The sequence below is a fragment of the Miniopterus natalensis genome, chromosome 5 (assembly GCF_054644295.1).
Source record: "Miniopterus natalensis isolate mMinNat1 chromosome 5, mMinNat1.hap1, whole genome shotgun sequence".
In the NCBI taxonomy this organism is placed as follows: domain Eukaryota; kingdom Metazoa; phylum Chordata; class Mammalia; order Chiroptera; family Miniopteridae; genus Miniopterus; species Miniopterus natalensis.
In genome coordinates this window covers 60,346,741-60,362,023 of record NC_142085.1, presented here as the reverse complement: position 1 = coordinate 60,362,023, position 15,283 = coordinate 60,346,741, and the positions used below count along the sequence as shown (strand labels likewise).

The 15,283-nt window shown below is 34.0% G+C and overlaps 1 protein-coding gene across 1 annotated transcript in view; it reads left to right on the top strand.

Annotated features, from left to right (window-relative positions):
* Positions 1–3,749: 3,749 nt before the first annotated feature.
* Positions 3,750–15,283, top strand: part of HS3ST5 (heparan sulfate-glucosamine 3-sulfotransferase 5) — a 132,211-nt gene continuing 120,677 nt past the window's right edge. Inside the window, exon 1 of the mRNA XM_016217552.2 lies at positions 3,750–3,892. The gene's annotated coding sequence lies outside the window, so the exon portion shown is untranslated. The remainder of the gene's footprint in view (positions 3,893–15,283) is intronic.

Genomic DNA, 15,283 nt, shown 5'->3' with positions numbered 1-15,283 from the left:
TGGGTTTTGCTTATAAACATATAAGTTCTTTGATTAATCTCTCCCCACCCACTCCTCCATCTTCACCTTCCCTCTGAGATCCCTCAGCCTGTTCCATGCTTCTATGTCCTGGATCTATTTTGTTCATCAGTTTATTACATTCCACATATAAGTGAGATCATGTGGTACTTGTCTTTCTCTGATGGGCTTATTTCACTTAGCATAACACTCTCCAGGTCCCTCCATGCTGTCCCAAACGATAAGAGATCCCTTTTCTCTACAGCTGCATAGTATCCCATGGTGTAAATGTGCCTCAGCTTTTTTATCCACTCATCTACTGATGGGCACTTGGGCTGTTTCCAGATCTTAGCTATTGTAAACTGTGCTGCTATGAACATAGGGGGGCATAAGTTCTTTCTGATTGGTGTTTCGGGTTTCTTAGTATATAATCCTAGAAGTGGGATCACTGGGTCAAATGGCAGGTCAATTTTTAATTTTTTGAGGATACTCCATATTGCGTTCAGTCATTCTTTTATTGAAAAAATCACGACGGCTTATCATGTAGGGATAATCATGGATGTTTTATGTATAGCCTTTCCTTGTTTCATTCTCATCATATAATATTATTTCTCTTGTTTCTTTGTTTGAAAAATTATAAGGGAGAATTTTACTTTTTATTAATAGGTTCTATTGCAGGGTATTCTAAATCTTTGAGCTACAGGTAGATAAATAATACGTTTTACATTTTTATGCAATATTGAGAGGAAAGCCTACATAAAGTATACATAAATTGGAACTCTCACAGTCTTTTAACACTAATAACATCTTTATTCCATGGTGTTTTTTGTTTGTTTTTAATCTTCCCTGCTAGTATTCTAGAATGCCTATGACATCCATTAAAAATCAAATTTTAAATAAATACAAAAGTTCTGAACTATAATTACAGAACATGAATCAGTTTTCATCAAAAGGACAAACACAATCTTGTCAATAGACTCAAATATTAACAAACGAAATGAAAAAATTAGCAAGTAAAATATACACCTGAAAAACCATTTTCCCCCTTCTATAGAAAAGAAGAACCTGTCCATCATGCAGTTAAACTTATTTTTTTACTTGTATAAAGAGGAACGAAGTAAACAGTTCTACTTCAGCCTATCCTTTGGAGTTTAAGTAACAGGGGAAAAAAAGAAATAATGATTATCCCTGGTGGGATTTCTTATTTTGCTTGAAAAGCAGTTGAATATTAAATCACGAATCACTAGTTGCCTAAAATATCTTTTAAAACCCTAGTTATAAAATAGCCTACTCTCTGATTTTTAAGACAATTATTTAGAGTCATTCTTGAAAAGCATTTCTTGTAGTAGGGTTCCTTCTTTCCCATTTCTTTCCTTTCCTTTTCTTTACCTTTTTAAATTTTACAAACTTCCTAAAAAATTAAATACCCTGAGAAAACTAGGAGATATTTATAATGAAACAACAGGTCTATAGAAACCCAAATTCAATTACTTCTTGTATAAATATGCCTTAGGCAAACTTCAACTAGTTTTGAAGTAAAAGGTCAGGCCTGCTCAAGAATTTTGTTAGGCACAGGATTTGCATTGTCTGCTCTCACATTTCTTGGCCTCTCTTCCTTCTAGATTCTCTCAGTCATAATCCTCTCATTCTCCAACTTGGGAGACATCTGGCCACAGTAACACAGTCAGAAGCTGCTGTGAAACGTACGCCTGCGTTTTCCTGTTTAGCGCAGTTACTCACAGCCCCGCTGTTGCGTTGCTTTTAGGCACCCAGTGCATGCTATTATTTTAGGCTATTCTAAGAAATATTTCTTTTATTTTGGGTAATGTCAGTATATAGCATAGGCTAAAATTTCCTGCTTACTGTGGACTTTCTGAAGTTCTTTTTGCCCTTTTGAGGTAAACATCCAATAATTAGGAATTAGTTTGTACTTGGGGTAACTATTTTTCAAAATAATCAGTCTCAAAAAAACTTAGCTGTTAATGACTTAAAATATTAAATTTTTGTTTATATGTTTTGAAGATAGATTTCTAAAGAGAAATATAAAATATTTGAAACTATGACAGTGAAATAGCAAACTTCATGTTTGTCCACATAACTCAAGGCTTATCTGAAGACTCTCCATGTCATGCAGAACAGCTCCTTTATAATTAAGTGCAAATTCTGTAGAATTGTGATCATAAATAAGTTTCCTATCTTTAACTCCTATTTTTTGACAGAATAATAATATATTCCCCTTATTTATTTAATCTTATGGGCAAGTGATAACTTACTATATTGTGAAAGAGAATGAACTTCCTCCTTTAAAAAGAAATCAAAGTAGAAATGTCAATATCAATACAATTGCGTACTTTCTGAACCCCTATTACATATATAGCATCCTGCTACAGGGTACAAAGAAATATGACATTTCTTTGCCTTCAAGGTACTTATAAGTAATCCAGAAAATAAAATATACAGGAAAAATAAAAATACAAAATGGTTTGTGTTCAAGAGTTATTGCAAGGGAATTATTTATTCAACAAATATGAGTGCCTACTATGTGCTAAGCACTCTGCTGAATTCCGGGTGTTTAAAAATGAGGGTATTTAAAAGGAGAAATGGTCACTTTAATCTAGGGAGATGAGGCTGGAAAGTTAGGTAGGGAGGAGGGCTGGATCATGAGAAAAAAAGGTAGACAATAGATAAAAACAAGGAGCATTAGAAATGAATGCAATGGCAGGTACACGATAAAAATATAAATAAATTGCAAAGATTTTTTTTGGTTTCAAGTAACAGAGATACCAACCCAAACAGGACTACTCATGTGACTCTATTCTGGCCCATACACTATAAGAAGTAAGGAACCTTGGAGAGTGAACATTTGATTTCCTTTTCCTGATTAGTGAGACATATCAAAAAATAAGAAAGTTAAGATGTTTGGGGGGCAGCCAAGCAGCAGGGTCCTCCCTAAAAAACTCTTGTTCCACAGTGTACTGTGTGCTTGCATGTCTATAACATTTGCTGTTCTGTGCCTGACTTTGTATTTATCTGTATATGTTGCTTCCTCTGCCATTCAGGAGAGTATTTGTGTGATTGATTACCAATTTTAAAAACAGATGTTTTATTCTGTTTTCCATTAGCCACTGATAACGTCTATTTAACTTCTTCAGCAAAGGTGCTAGAATTTTGGTTCTTTGAGTAGGCAACACATATTGACTAGAAAGGATAGTATTTTCATTTATGTCTAATTACCTTGGCAAGCATTACCCATGTGAAAGAAAATATAGCAAAAGCAGCAGGTGATTCCGTGGGGATTTAGCAAAAGTATCTTGTTTTATCTTTTACGGGGTATGATGGAGTCTCCTGTAGGGATATATCTCCAAGAGACCTCATCCACCTTGACTCAGAAAGCAAATCAGCACCAACATGTGGCACCTGCATAGCAAAAATAAAGTTAGTAATTATACCCCTTGATGCAATGTTTGGAAAAAATAGTCAATTAAAGCAATATGAATTCAACCCGAATCCTCTGCAGGCGCAGCATCATGCAACTCTGACTCCACAATGACATGAAATTTTAAATGACAACTGCTAAGTCAGGAAGCAGCAAACCCAGGCCAAGTTTAAATTTAGTAACACTGCTCGTTTACTGAAAATAACCTTCTCTATAACAGATACTCAGAATTTCAGGTAACCGACTACTTGTTTTTCTGTTCTCTTCAGAGATAATCAGTTACCCAGAGGCCTAGAATTGTCTTCTCTTCTTAATGGCGTTTCTGGTGGCCACCTAAGGAGTCCCCTTGTCCAGCCTTGAAACACTTGGAAATTAAACAGAGAATACACTTCATATATTCTTCTTGAAAATTTCCATCGTATATGTTCAGAATTTCTGAATAAGCATAAAGACTTGAAGGTAAGTGAAGTTTGGAAGTAACTCACATTCTTGTGTAACTCTGAATAACATCAAAAGGAAATAATATATTGTAATAAAATATACAAAAGTAAAAGCAGTTATCGACTACGAGAAAATAGCTGGCCATGTACAGTTCCACAATAAAAGAGGGAAATAAAAGACAAAGTTTAAAAGTTGTTATATGTCATGTAAATGTATATATAAGCGAAGCACACTGGTGATCTTGATATCTGATCATTGGTTTTACAAAAAATAGTGTGACATACTATTTTTGTCCTCAAATGTAAATGTGTATAAGAGTCACATGGAGGTAGGGAGAGGCCCTTAAAATGCTGGTTCCTGAGTGTGCTTCACAGAGAGATTCACCAGGTCTGGAATGTGGCCAGCAATCTGCATTTTAGTCACTCACCCCCAGGTGATCTGATAAAAGTGTGTCTTGAGCTTTTGAGAAGCAATGAATCACATTAAATGGGGTTTTATGTTGTTTCCTTCAGTCATGAGAGTAAATTAGAAAGGGGTGATTTTAGCACAGAGGCACTAAATTTGTGCTTTCTTTTTGACCCCCTCAAATTGAATTCTTAATTTTTTTAAATATTCCTTTTAAAGGTTCAGTATGATGAGCTCATTCCCAGGTGTCCTTATTTCTCTCTCAGAGTGACAGTCCTGTCACTGCTCTCTTTAGCTGTTTCTGTTCTATGTAATGTAATTTATGCAGATGTTTATGGTTATTGATCTAATTCCAATAAATAACAAAACAATGAAAATAATGAGTTCTTACTAGGGTTGACTAAGCATTTCTACATTTTTGAGGGGGTTTTTTCTCTTCATTTTGAAAACTTGGCTTTAGGTTTCAAAAGAACACATTTAATTAATACATAGTTAGCTACTCTTTCCTTTGCAGATAAAAACGTATAAATCGTGATATATTTATAACAGGTTACAAGAACATTGAGTATCACTTTTTTGTATTTCTGTTTTCTGTATTTCATTTAACAGCTTCATTTTATTATTTGCGATTTTAAGCTTATAAAATGTTTGCTTTTTTAACTCCAGTGAAAGAAGTGATTAGTAGTGACATATTAGGATCTTAAATTGTGATAATTCCTTATAAATACAGTATGATATTATTTTTACAGTAAAAAGTGAAGTTTTTAATTAAACTCCTTTGATTGAATTTCTGACTTATAGACATTTTCTTCTCTCCCTGTCAGTCTCTGTGTGCACTTATTCATATTGTATAGAATTTTTTGTCCATAAAATATCAAAGGTAAAAATAAACCCTTAATCAGAAAGAAGCATATTCTTATAGCGCCAATTAACTACATGTATGAGCTATTAGTACTACACAAAGTAATGAATGTAGTCATATGCATAAAATAAGACAGCACTTTTTCAAGTAATCAAAATTAGAGATTCACATAATTGGATTAACTATAATAATAAATTTTCATGTGCATTTGTTGTCAGAATTGTTCTTGATAGTAAGATTGCCATACATGATGATAAACCCTAAAATATGTAGTACAAAAGATCATAAAATCCTCAAGTATGTAGCACACAAGTTTATGAGTCCATAAAGTCTTCAAATTAGATTTAAATTAGTACAAATCTCTATTATTTCAATTTCAGAAAAATGTAACATAGAAACTACTGTTCTCTTTCTTTTTTGCTTTTCCTTTTTTTAGTCATCAGTAGACCATCTTCCATGTCACTAATTAAGAAATGAAAAAACAGAAAACTTAAGTGTATTTCAGGCTAGGTCAGCTTTATCTGGAAACCTGATATTGAGGGGGAAATAGAGCTAAAAGTAAGATACAGCTTTAGAACAGTAGACACATCTGGGACCATTCAGTAGGGAGAAGGGAGATTTAAATATGTAAGAACCTCTGGGGAGTATTAGTGTTATTATGAAAAGTACAATAATGATATTTGTGAGATATCCTAAAAGATTAAAATATGTTTATTATTCTCAATTTAAGAAGTTGGGAAGTCATTAAAATGTATGTAGTAAAAGTATAATTACTGACATGGGGAAATGCTCATAATATACCGTAAGTGAAAACAAGTTATAAAACCATATTATGATGTGGCCCCATGTTTATTTAAAAAGCAACAGAAGCATAGGAAGAAAAACTGAAATAACATACACCAAAATATTATTAATGATTATGCTCAATTGATGAAATTATGGTTGATTATAATTACTGTGCAGGGTTTGTAAAACTTTTTGTAAAATATGTATTATTAATGTAATTTTAACATATTTTTAAGGGCTTGGAAAATATTTAGTTATCTGGTTTAATTCACTTTTATAGAACTATTAGGTAGTTCTGCTAACAGTTATTTAAAATAGCCTTCAAGCAAGGCCTTTTCATCTTATAGTATTAAACTGATTTGAATATGAGAGTGGTACTTCCTATTAGAAGAAAATGATTTTTAGATGTAATTCTTCTTTGTGGAATATTGCAACAGAATAAATTTCTCAAGTTTTGCTCTTTATTAAGCACTAATAATTTCAAATTATGATGACTAATTCCCTAGAAATAGGCTTCATGTCTTGCATCAGATAATACCAATGTGCTTTCAAGACTTTTCTAACTATAACAGTTTGCTCCATTTGGAGGCTAATTTTGTATGTTTGGTTACATTAGTGTTAATATGTCTTTGTTCTTTAAATCTCCAGTGCACATACGGTTAGTCTCACCATTATTACTACCAGCTGCGGCTGGCCTATGATTTTGTTCATTCTGTCTGAATCCAAAGTAATTAGCTCTTTAGTTTAATGACAATATTTGTTAATGGGTTTTTAGGGCCAAATTCTGCTGTTAGAGAGTGGGTGGTGTATTTGAAGATAGAATCTGGCCCTTATGTTTTAAGTATAAGCTGTGTAATTTGATTTCAAAATGGTTTAGGGAGTTTGGGGTAGGAAAACTAACTGTGTTTATCGAAGTTTCCCAGTTTCAAGAAATAGAAAATGAAAGTGACAATTTATGTAAATGAACAACAAACCCACTGAAAGTTCTCTGATACAGCTATCCTGCATGTGTCACTCCCTATAGTTGCAATAAGAAATGAAATGATAATTATCGAGCAGACATTTGGTGAATTCTCTGTGTGACAGGGCATACATCGAATTCTTTCAGAGCAATGAAACATTTTTCATCATTGCATTTTTTCCAGCTTTAGTGATATATAATGGACATATAACTTTGTGTGCATCTAATGTATACAATGTGATGATTTGATATATATATATATATTACAAAATGATTACCTCGATAAGGTTAGTTAATACATTCATCACCTCACATAATTAAGAGAGTAGATCTTAAATGTTCTCACCACACACACACACACCCCAATGGTCATTATATTTTTGCAGGATTCAGTGAAGTTAAAAGGATTCTTGCCTGGGGATCATTGGGGTTCAAGGTCAGACTCAGCTTTGTGTTTGTCAGTGGCATGACCTCGGCGAGATCCCTGCACCTCTCCCTGGGCCTCAGTATCGTCATCCTAAAGTGAGTCCTTTGCACCAGATGATCACGGTGGGCCCTTCCAGCTCTGATATAACTCTACCTGCCTTAAAAGAGTCTATGAGGAAGACAAAAGGAGGGCAAGGAACATGTAGTGACATGAGCTCACTGAAAAAACAAATCATTAAGTCTACTAAAAGTACTTTGCAGATATTTTGACCTTAAGAGCTTTCCTTCAATGATTTGTTTCTTTTATCCTGGAGAAAAATATTTAGAGATTTATATAGAAGAGACTACAGGATCCTCCATTAGGAGACCAATTTTGGCAACACTTAAAAAAAAAAAAAAAGCCGCCTAGTAAAAGTTGAGATATTCAATGATGAATCAGGAGATTATGATTCATCATCATTACTGGAAAGAAAGTGGGTACCAAGGGTTTTATGACCAGCCAAACTTCCTTTCAAGGTATAAAAGCTCGAGGCAAATATTCTGAACATAGAGGAACTCAGGAAATGATGTTATCATGAACCCTTCTTGAGGCAACTATTCGGGGACAAACTCCATCAAACCAAGGGCTGACTGTAGAAACCACTGCAAAAGAACTAATTGTGAGCATTGAATTACAATTATTTAACTCTAAACTAAATCTAAAATAAAATGCAGATCAGGGTGACAGAATAGTGCATAAAAGCATAATATCCTGTAGCACTAAAGCAGCTACCAAAAAGGAGGCGGACACAAGAAAGAAGTTGGTGCATATACTAAATTAGCTGATTGCTTTATTCTCAATATCTAGGAGTCAGTGGGTATCACTCATAACTGCTAGATCAAGTCATAAAAGTATAAGTATATTTAAGAGTAGAAAACAAAGATACTAAGAAAGGTCACATTATTGCTTAACATTAGGTGGCAAAGAAGGGGGGAAGAAAGAAGAAAATATCACTTATACTAAGGAAACAGTGTATACTCTAAAGATGTAAAAGTTCAAGGTTATTATATGAAGTTACAAACTTCATGTATAGGTTTTAATATAAACTTACAATTTATAAATTAGAAGAAAATGTGCACCCTGTTAAATATTCTTTAAAAGCTACATACAAATATTGAGCAAGGCAAACAGCCATATAATGACAGACTTTTTAAAACCTTTAACAGAAAACTTAAAATATTATGACAAAATGTCTCTCATGTTTTTCATAGCAATAAACATAAATAAATCCATTTCTTTCTTTAAGAAAATATTTTCAGGTTGGATCATAGTGCACAACCAAATTCTAAGCTGTATGCAAGGATGCAACCAAAACAAAGTTATTTGAAAACTTGAAAATAAAAGGTAGGCAAAGGTGTATTAGGCAAATTCAACCTAAAGAAATTAGGACTTAAGTAGTCGCCCCTCATCTGCAGGTGATATGTTGCAAAACACCCAGTAGATGCCTGAAACCATGGGTAGTACTGAACCCTACATATAAAATGTTTTTTCCTATACATACTTACTTATGATTAAGTTTCATTTATAAATGAGGCAGAGTAAGATATTAACAGCAATAATTAATAAAATAGAAAAATAGTAATGCACTGTAATAAAAATTATGTGAATGTGGTCTCTGTCTCCCCCCCCCCCCCCCCCCCCCCGATAACTGACCAACGTTGACTGCAGGTAACTGAAACTGAAGAAAGCGAAATGTGGATAAAGGGGGGCTACTGTAGAACCTTAATATCATAAAAGATGGAAATTAGGGCCAAAAATATTAACTAAGACAAAATAAACTTTAGAGTGAATGCTTGATGAGTATAATACATAACGAATGTGTACAATCATGAATAAATGATATTTTTAAGAGCTATCATAGGTGTTTGTTGACCAAGTAAACTTAACTTCTAAAAATATCTCAAGAAATACCAATAGTTCATATTTTAGGTGCTGAACTAAGTCTTTTTAAAAACTCATCTTTGGGGTTATAAAACAAAATATTTACATTGAAATTTATTTTCAAAAGAAAAGTATGTCTATTTTAATGGTAATTAAAACTGCCTATAACCAAATATTAAGTACTCGATTAATGACAATTTTTTTTAATCAACAAAAGAAAGGGTGATAAGTTCTTTCTCTTTTTGAAAAGGAAGCAGCTGCATTAGGACTGTAAACTTATGCATTAAACTTATTTGATTTGAAGTACAGTGGAATGTTCGGATTCCCCCAACCCCAGCAGGTATTCTACCTATAATCTGTATTAGAGAGTAGGATCTGAATACTTTCTTTCACATTTCCCATATCCACAAATTTAATGCAGAGTATGCACTGAGTAAAACACACTATTAAAGCCTATAAGCATGCCCGGCCAGCATAGCTTAGGGGTTGAGCATCTACTTATGATCCAGGCCATCGGGGTTCGATTCCCGGGCAGGACACGTGCCGGGGTTGCGGGCTCGGTCCCCAGTCGGGGGCCAGCAGGAGGCAGCCGATCAATGACTCTCTCATCATTGATGTTTCTCTCTCTCTCTCCCCCTCTCCTTTCCTCTCTCTGAAATCAGTAAAGACAAAAACCCTATAAGCATCATCATTTTTTAACGTCCCCACAGATAACATTGTTCCTCTAAGCCAATGAAACACTAAAACTCAGCAACATCTGTGTATGTGTATATATATGTGTGTATATAAACTATGTTATTTAATTTTAGAATTAAAAGTTTCCAAACATCTTAAAGATCGCACATGTCATATGAGCCCATTTATATAAAACTGTATGCATATACCTCTGTGCCTATGACCTCAGAAAGCTATTTGGAAAGACGTTCAGATGACTTTTACCGTTTTTCTCTGAACTTTTATATATTGTATTAATTAGTGAGTACGTAATTTTTTAAAAATAATGCTATTTAAGTTATTTCAGGGAAGACCTCTTCTGAATCTTCAACAGTAATAGGATTGATTAATCATAATCCCTCCCACCTCACTCAAAAACGTACTGCATCACATCTCAACAGGTATTCTTAACAGCAGGATATAATTTCAGAGTTTTTGCACTCAAGAGGTTTCTGCTGAGCAAAAATTCTCGTTCAATTTAGAAACGCAGATTATAATCATTTTCCTATCCTCCTCGCAGCATGTTTCCTGCCTTTGTTTTGCAGAGTCCTAAGTTCAGTATGAAACAACCAGGTAACTTCAGTTCCAGGTTAGCACACCCTTCAAGCATATATAGTCCCATTAACTCGTGCAAAGCTGCTTAGCTTCCCTAGTGAAATGGAATAGACTGGAATTGCTTTTCTAATGTAACACCCATTTATAATACATGCAAAGTGGTTTATGATGGCAGACTTTGTAGAGCATGAAAAATTATGAGGGGTGGGGGGCCAATTTTTGCTGACCTAAAATTGTGAAGACATGTCACTCCTATTAAAATAAAGGGATAAAAATATTCAGAAAAAATTTGATACATTGGCCTTTATGATATATTATTTCGGCAAAAACATTTAAATGAAGCTATTACACTTTATAGTAGCAATTTTTTCTAGATAGCACAGTTCTCCTGATTTACATAACTTTTCTCCATTTTGATTTCTTTCTCTGTACTAGGCCTCAACCATATGAGCCAAAATTTCCTGACTTTGTTTGAAAAAGTAAAGATTGCTCAAATATCACTTTTTGTCTGCTGATATTAGACTAATCATATCTATATAAATGCAAGTTAAATGATGTAAACCACACATTATTATAATGATCCTATCCTTTGAATAAGAAAATTCTAAATGGTAGTTTCATCAATTTGGTTAAAATTTAATAGCTAAGATCAGAACCAATGCTTTACGACCACAAACTGTTCTGTCTTCACGCTCATACTCAGGTAATTTACTTCGCTCTTCCATTAGTTGCTCCTGTGTCATGAGTAAGGTACCAAGCACCACACCATGATGACCGTGTTTTCATTGTGCCAAACTGAATGATTGATTTTTATAATAGAGGAAGTAAATGTCCTGACAAGCCCAACAAGAACTTTATTAGCTATACTGGCTTGATGTTTGTTTTTTATGCAGATAATTGTGATTTCAGCTGAGAATCAGACCTACACCCAGAAAAATTATAACCCAATGCAAACATCATTTCTTTCTTTATTCAACAAGCATTTGCTTAGTAACTACTAAGTGTGAGGCTGTTCAAGGACTTGGGATGAATCAGTGAACAAAACGTGGCATTCTTTTGGGACATGCAGACAATAAATTACAATCACAAGTGAATTATGTAGTATCATAGACTATGATAAAATATGAGAAAAAGAAAACATAGATTAAAGGTAAGACAAGGAGGGAATGATAGGATAGGATGCAGAGGGTAGGATCAGATCCGGTACTGCTTGTATGAGCTCTTCTGGCAGATGTTTTGTTTTGTTTTTTTATGTTCAGCCTTGTTGTCTGAAAATCAGAATATGTGGATCAAACTTGGAGAGTAAGTCACTATTAAGTGACTGTTGCACAGATTTTGTTTCTACTGATAAGCTTCCATACACTGACATTCATACGTGAGATACTGACCTTAGATTTTCCCCCAACTAAAGCATCCACTGCATATGCTTACTAACTTTTAGCTTTAGAGTTCTTTGCCTGGCTTTATTACATATGGTCTAATTAACAACTGCTCTCCAAGTGATGTTTGGAATTTCCAAAGAGGTCAAACATTGAAGAATAAAAATTATATTAAATATAAAATTCTTGCCTGGGTGGCTTGGCTCAGTGGTTGAACATCGACCTATAAACCAAGAGGTCATGGTTTGATTCTCCATCGGGGCACATGCCAGGGTTTCAGGCTCAATCCCAGTGAGGGCCCTGCAGGAGGCAGCCAGTCAATGACTCTCTCTCATCATTGATGTTTCTGTCTCTCTCTCCCTCTCCCTTCCTCTCTCTGAAATCCATAAAAATATCTATCTATCATCTAGCTAGCTAGCTAGCTATCATCTATCTATATAAAGTTCTTTATGTTTTTCCTGATGGTTTACTCCTGGTGGAGTAATTTTAAATTATTATAGTATCACTATCACTATATTCTTGACAGTGATATTAAGCAATGTCAAATTAGTTCAAAAAGACCCGAACATCCAATGAGAATATATTAACTTTAGAATGAACCCAGATTTTTGAAAATACCTGGTTATGGACACTTTAGATAATATTCTTACATCATTCTCAGAAAAATGAGGACTGAACTCTAAATTTGAATATATATTCTTAAAAATAACCTATAGTCATTTCTAACTTAGTTCATTTTGTGATACCATTGTGAGTATAATTTTCATGGTAATAGCCATGTATATCCCTAACCACCAACGATACAGAATCACAGCCTGTTTGAGCTGGAAGTGATCCCAGAAATTCTAATCCACCTGCCTTTATTTTACAGGTGTAAAAACTGAGTCCCAAAGAGGGTAATTTGTGCAGGTTAGATGATATGTGCAGGTCCAGGAAGCCAGTTAGTAGTCAAACTAGGACACAAACCCATTCTTTAAACTCCCAGTTCATGTTTTTTGGTACATCAAAAGATTTTCCCTTGCTCATAATTAAAATAATGTTTTGGTCTTTTTAATTAAGGAGAGCTGAACATACTTTTGTATTACACAAAGCAATCTGATTAATGAGTGTGCCTAAGCTCCCAGAATGGATCCCTTAACTTATAACTTCTTCAGCACTACCAGAAATGACTTAAAAAAAAAAAATTAGAATGATCTTTTGAGATTTTTTTCTTTGAAAAATAAATGAAATTATTTATGAAGCCATGAAATACCTATTACTCAGTATATAGCAAAAATGAAATACACTGTGTTGTTTTTCAATGAACTGTGGAAGGAAAAAATTATAAATAGTAAAGTGCTGAGTTTAGAAAACAGCTTAAGGAACATCTGGCCCCTGGGTTCTTCAGCATCCTTAGGAAATGGTAGAGTCATGTGAGAGCTCCTCGAACCCTCACAAGGCAAAATTATGCAACTCACTGGAAAATAATTTCAGTAGATTTAATAGGGCAGAGAGGCAATATATTCCAAACACAAAGAAAAGTATAAAAGACTGTCTGCCAAGCCTAGGGAGTTTTATATGCAAAAAAATTAAACAAAGCAATATCAATTAATTTTCTAAGATAGTTTTTAGTTTAAGCATTATAATCCATCTTAGAATATTGTACATTTGGTTCCTGTAAATGGATTCTAACTTTGCCTGAAATGAAAGATAGATCCATAGTTTTATATAATGATAAAATAGGGGTTTCTCGTTGCACAGAATAGAATTTTCATGTGTATTTTCAGGCATATCATTTATTAAACCAATATGATTTAAATTTTAAGTAAATTAAAAAGTATGTGTAACATTAGGTACATGGCTCTAAATGATTGATGAGGATTATTATGGAAAACACCTGTAAATACCCAGGGTCCAGAAGACTTAATGAGTACTTTGTGAACTTATCAAGGTTTTAATGATTTTGTCTGATAGTGAATGAAGTAAGAACATGAATAATTCAGGCAGTTTTTACTTCTGTTATTGTAAACGAGTAAATCCTGTAAGACTAAAAAGCTGAAAACTGTACCTTCTATCTGTTTCAATATTCATAACACAATTCAATTAAAATCTTCTATAATCAGTAAAGCTAATTGAAAATTATATTTTAGAACTATGTCTGGTTCTTATTAATATGATGGCTAATTATTACTATCCTAGCATTATGCACTTTGGGTTAATGTTTTGTTGTTTTTAACAATAACCAAAAAAGTCAGATGATTTAAAAAGTATATAGCTAATATTTTCAGATTACCAATGGGGAGAATGCTGAAAATAACTCATTTATGCTTCTTTTTGATTGATTGAATTCATTTTCTCTAAGCCCTTAGTGATATCCTTGGAAATTTCTAGCCCCTTTCTTTTCCTCTTCCCCCTACCATGAATATTTATGTGATTTATAAGGCAGCAACATATTTTTGCATATTCCTTTCCCAAAGGATATTTTTCCCCCATTTTTAATCGCTTCATAGATGAACTGTTCTCTGATAACCAAGGGAATTAATGGGCCCAACTTCCCTTCTCTGTAGACCTATGTGGAACAAGAGTGTTAGCTTGCCTCTTGGGCTGAGTAAAATGAACTGACCATTACCTTTCATTGTTTTTTCATACATTATGTAAATTGGTAAGAATGAAAGTAATGTGATTGGAAGTATGGTTTGACAGACAGCATCATGTAATATAATACCCAAATACTTATAAGCTAGAAATAGTGCCTTGGGGCACCACATTTATTGTGACTGAGTATTTGCATTTACACATTGTTGTCTAGAGTTTAGAATTACATAATAAATCACTCAGTGTGAAAAGGAGAATTGTTTGGGAAACATTCTCCTGACCCCTCTAAGGATAACAAAGAAATACTAAATGCAGTTTCCTTGGCAAAGGGCTTTCCGTCTCTTTGGGGAAGTGTAAAGCGCTGACCCCTAAGAAGTAAGATAACAGAAGAGTTCATAATGATAGAAGTCTCTATACGGATGAGCACGGCCATTATAAAATCTCTTTCTACATCACATATGTAACTAAGTTCAGTGCATGCTTATCAGTTCAGAAGCTCAAACAAAAAAAGTTGTATTCATGTTTTGACAGCAGAGTATGTTTCCTAGTGATTTGGACTCAATATAGGGAAGTTAGGTGCTTGAATCTTAATGGGGATCTAATAACAAATACACGCCCACGCGAGGCCTAATCAAGGCACTGCTTTCCCCGTTTCTTCATAGCGAGCTATCTAAATCCCAGCTTATCCTAGCTCATCAGGAAATGGCATCTTTCCTTCAAAACTTTATACCTATTGAGAGGCTTACTAGCCTTTCGACCAAGTCTTCCTCCTTTCCAAGAGAAACAGAATTTTCAGCACTGAGGTTTTGGGTATTGTTTAGTTTCT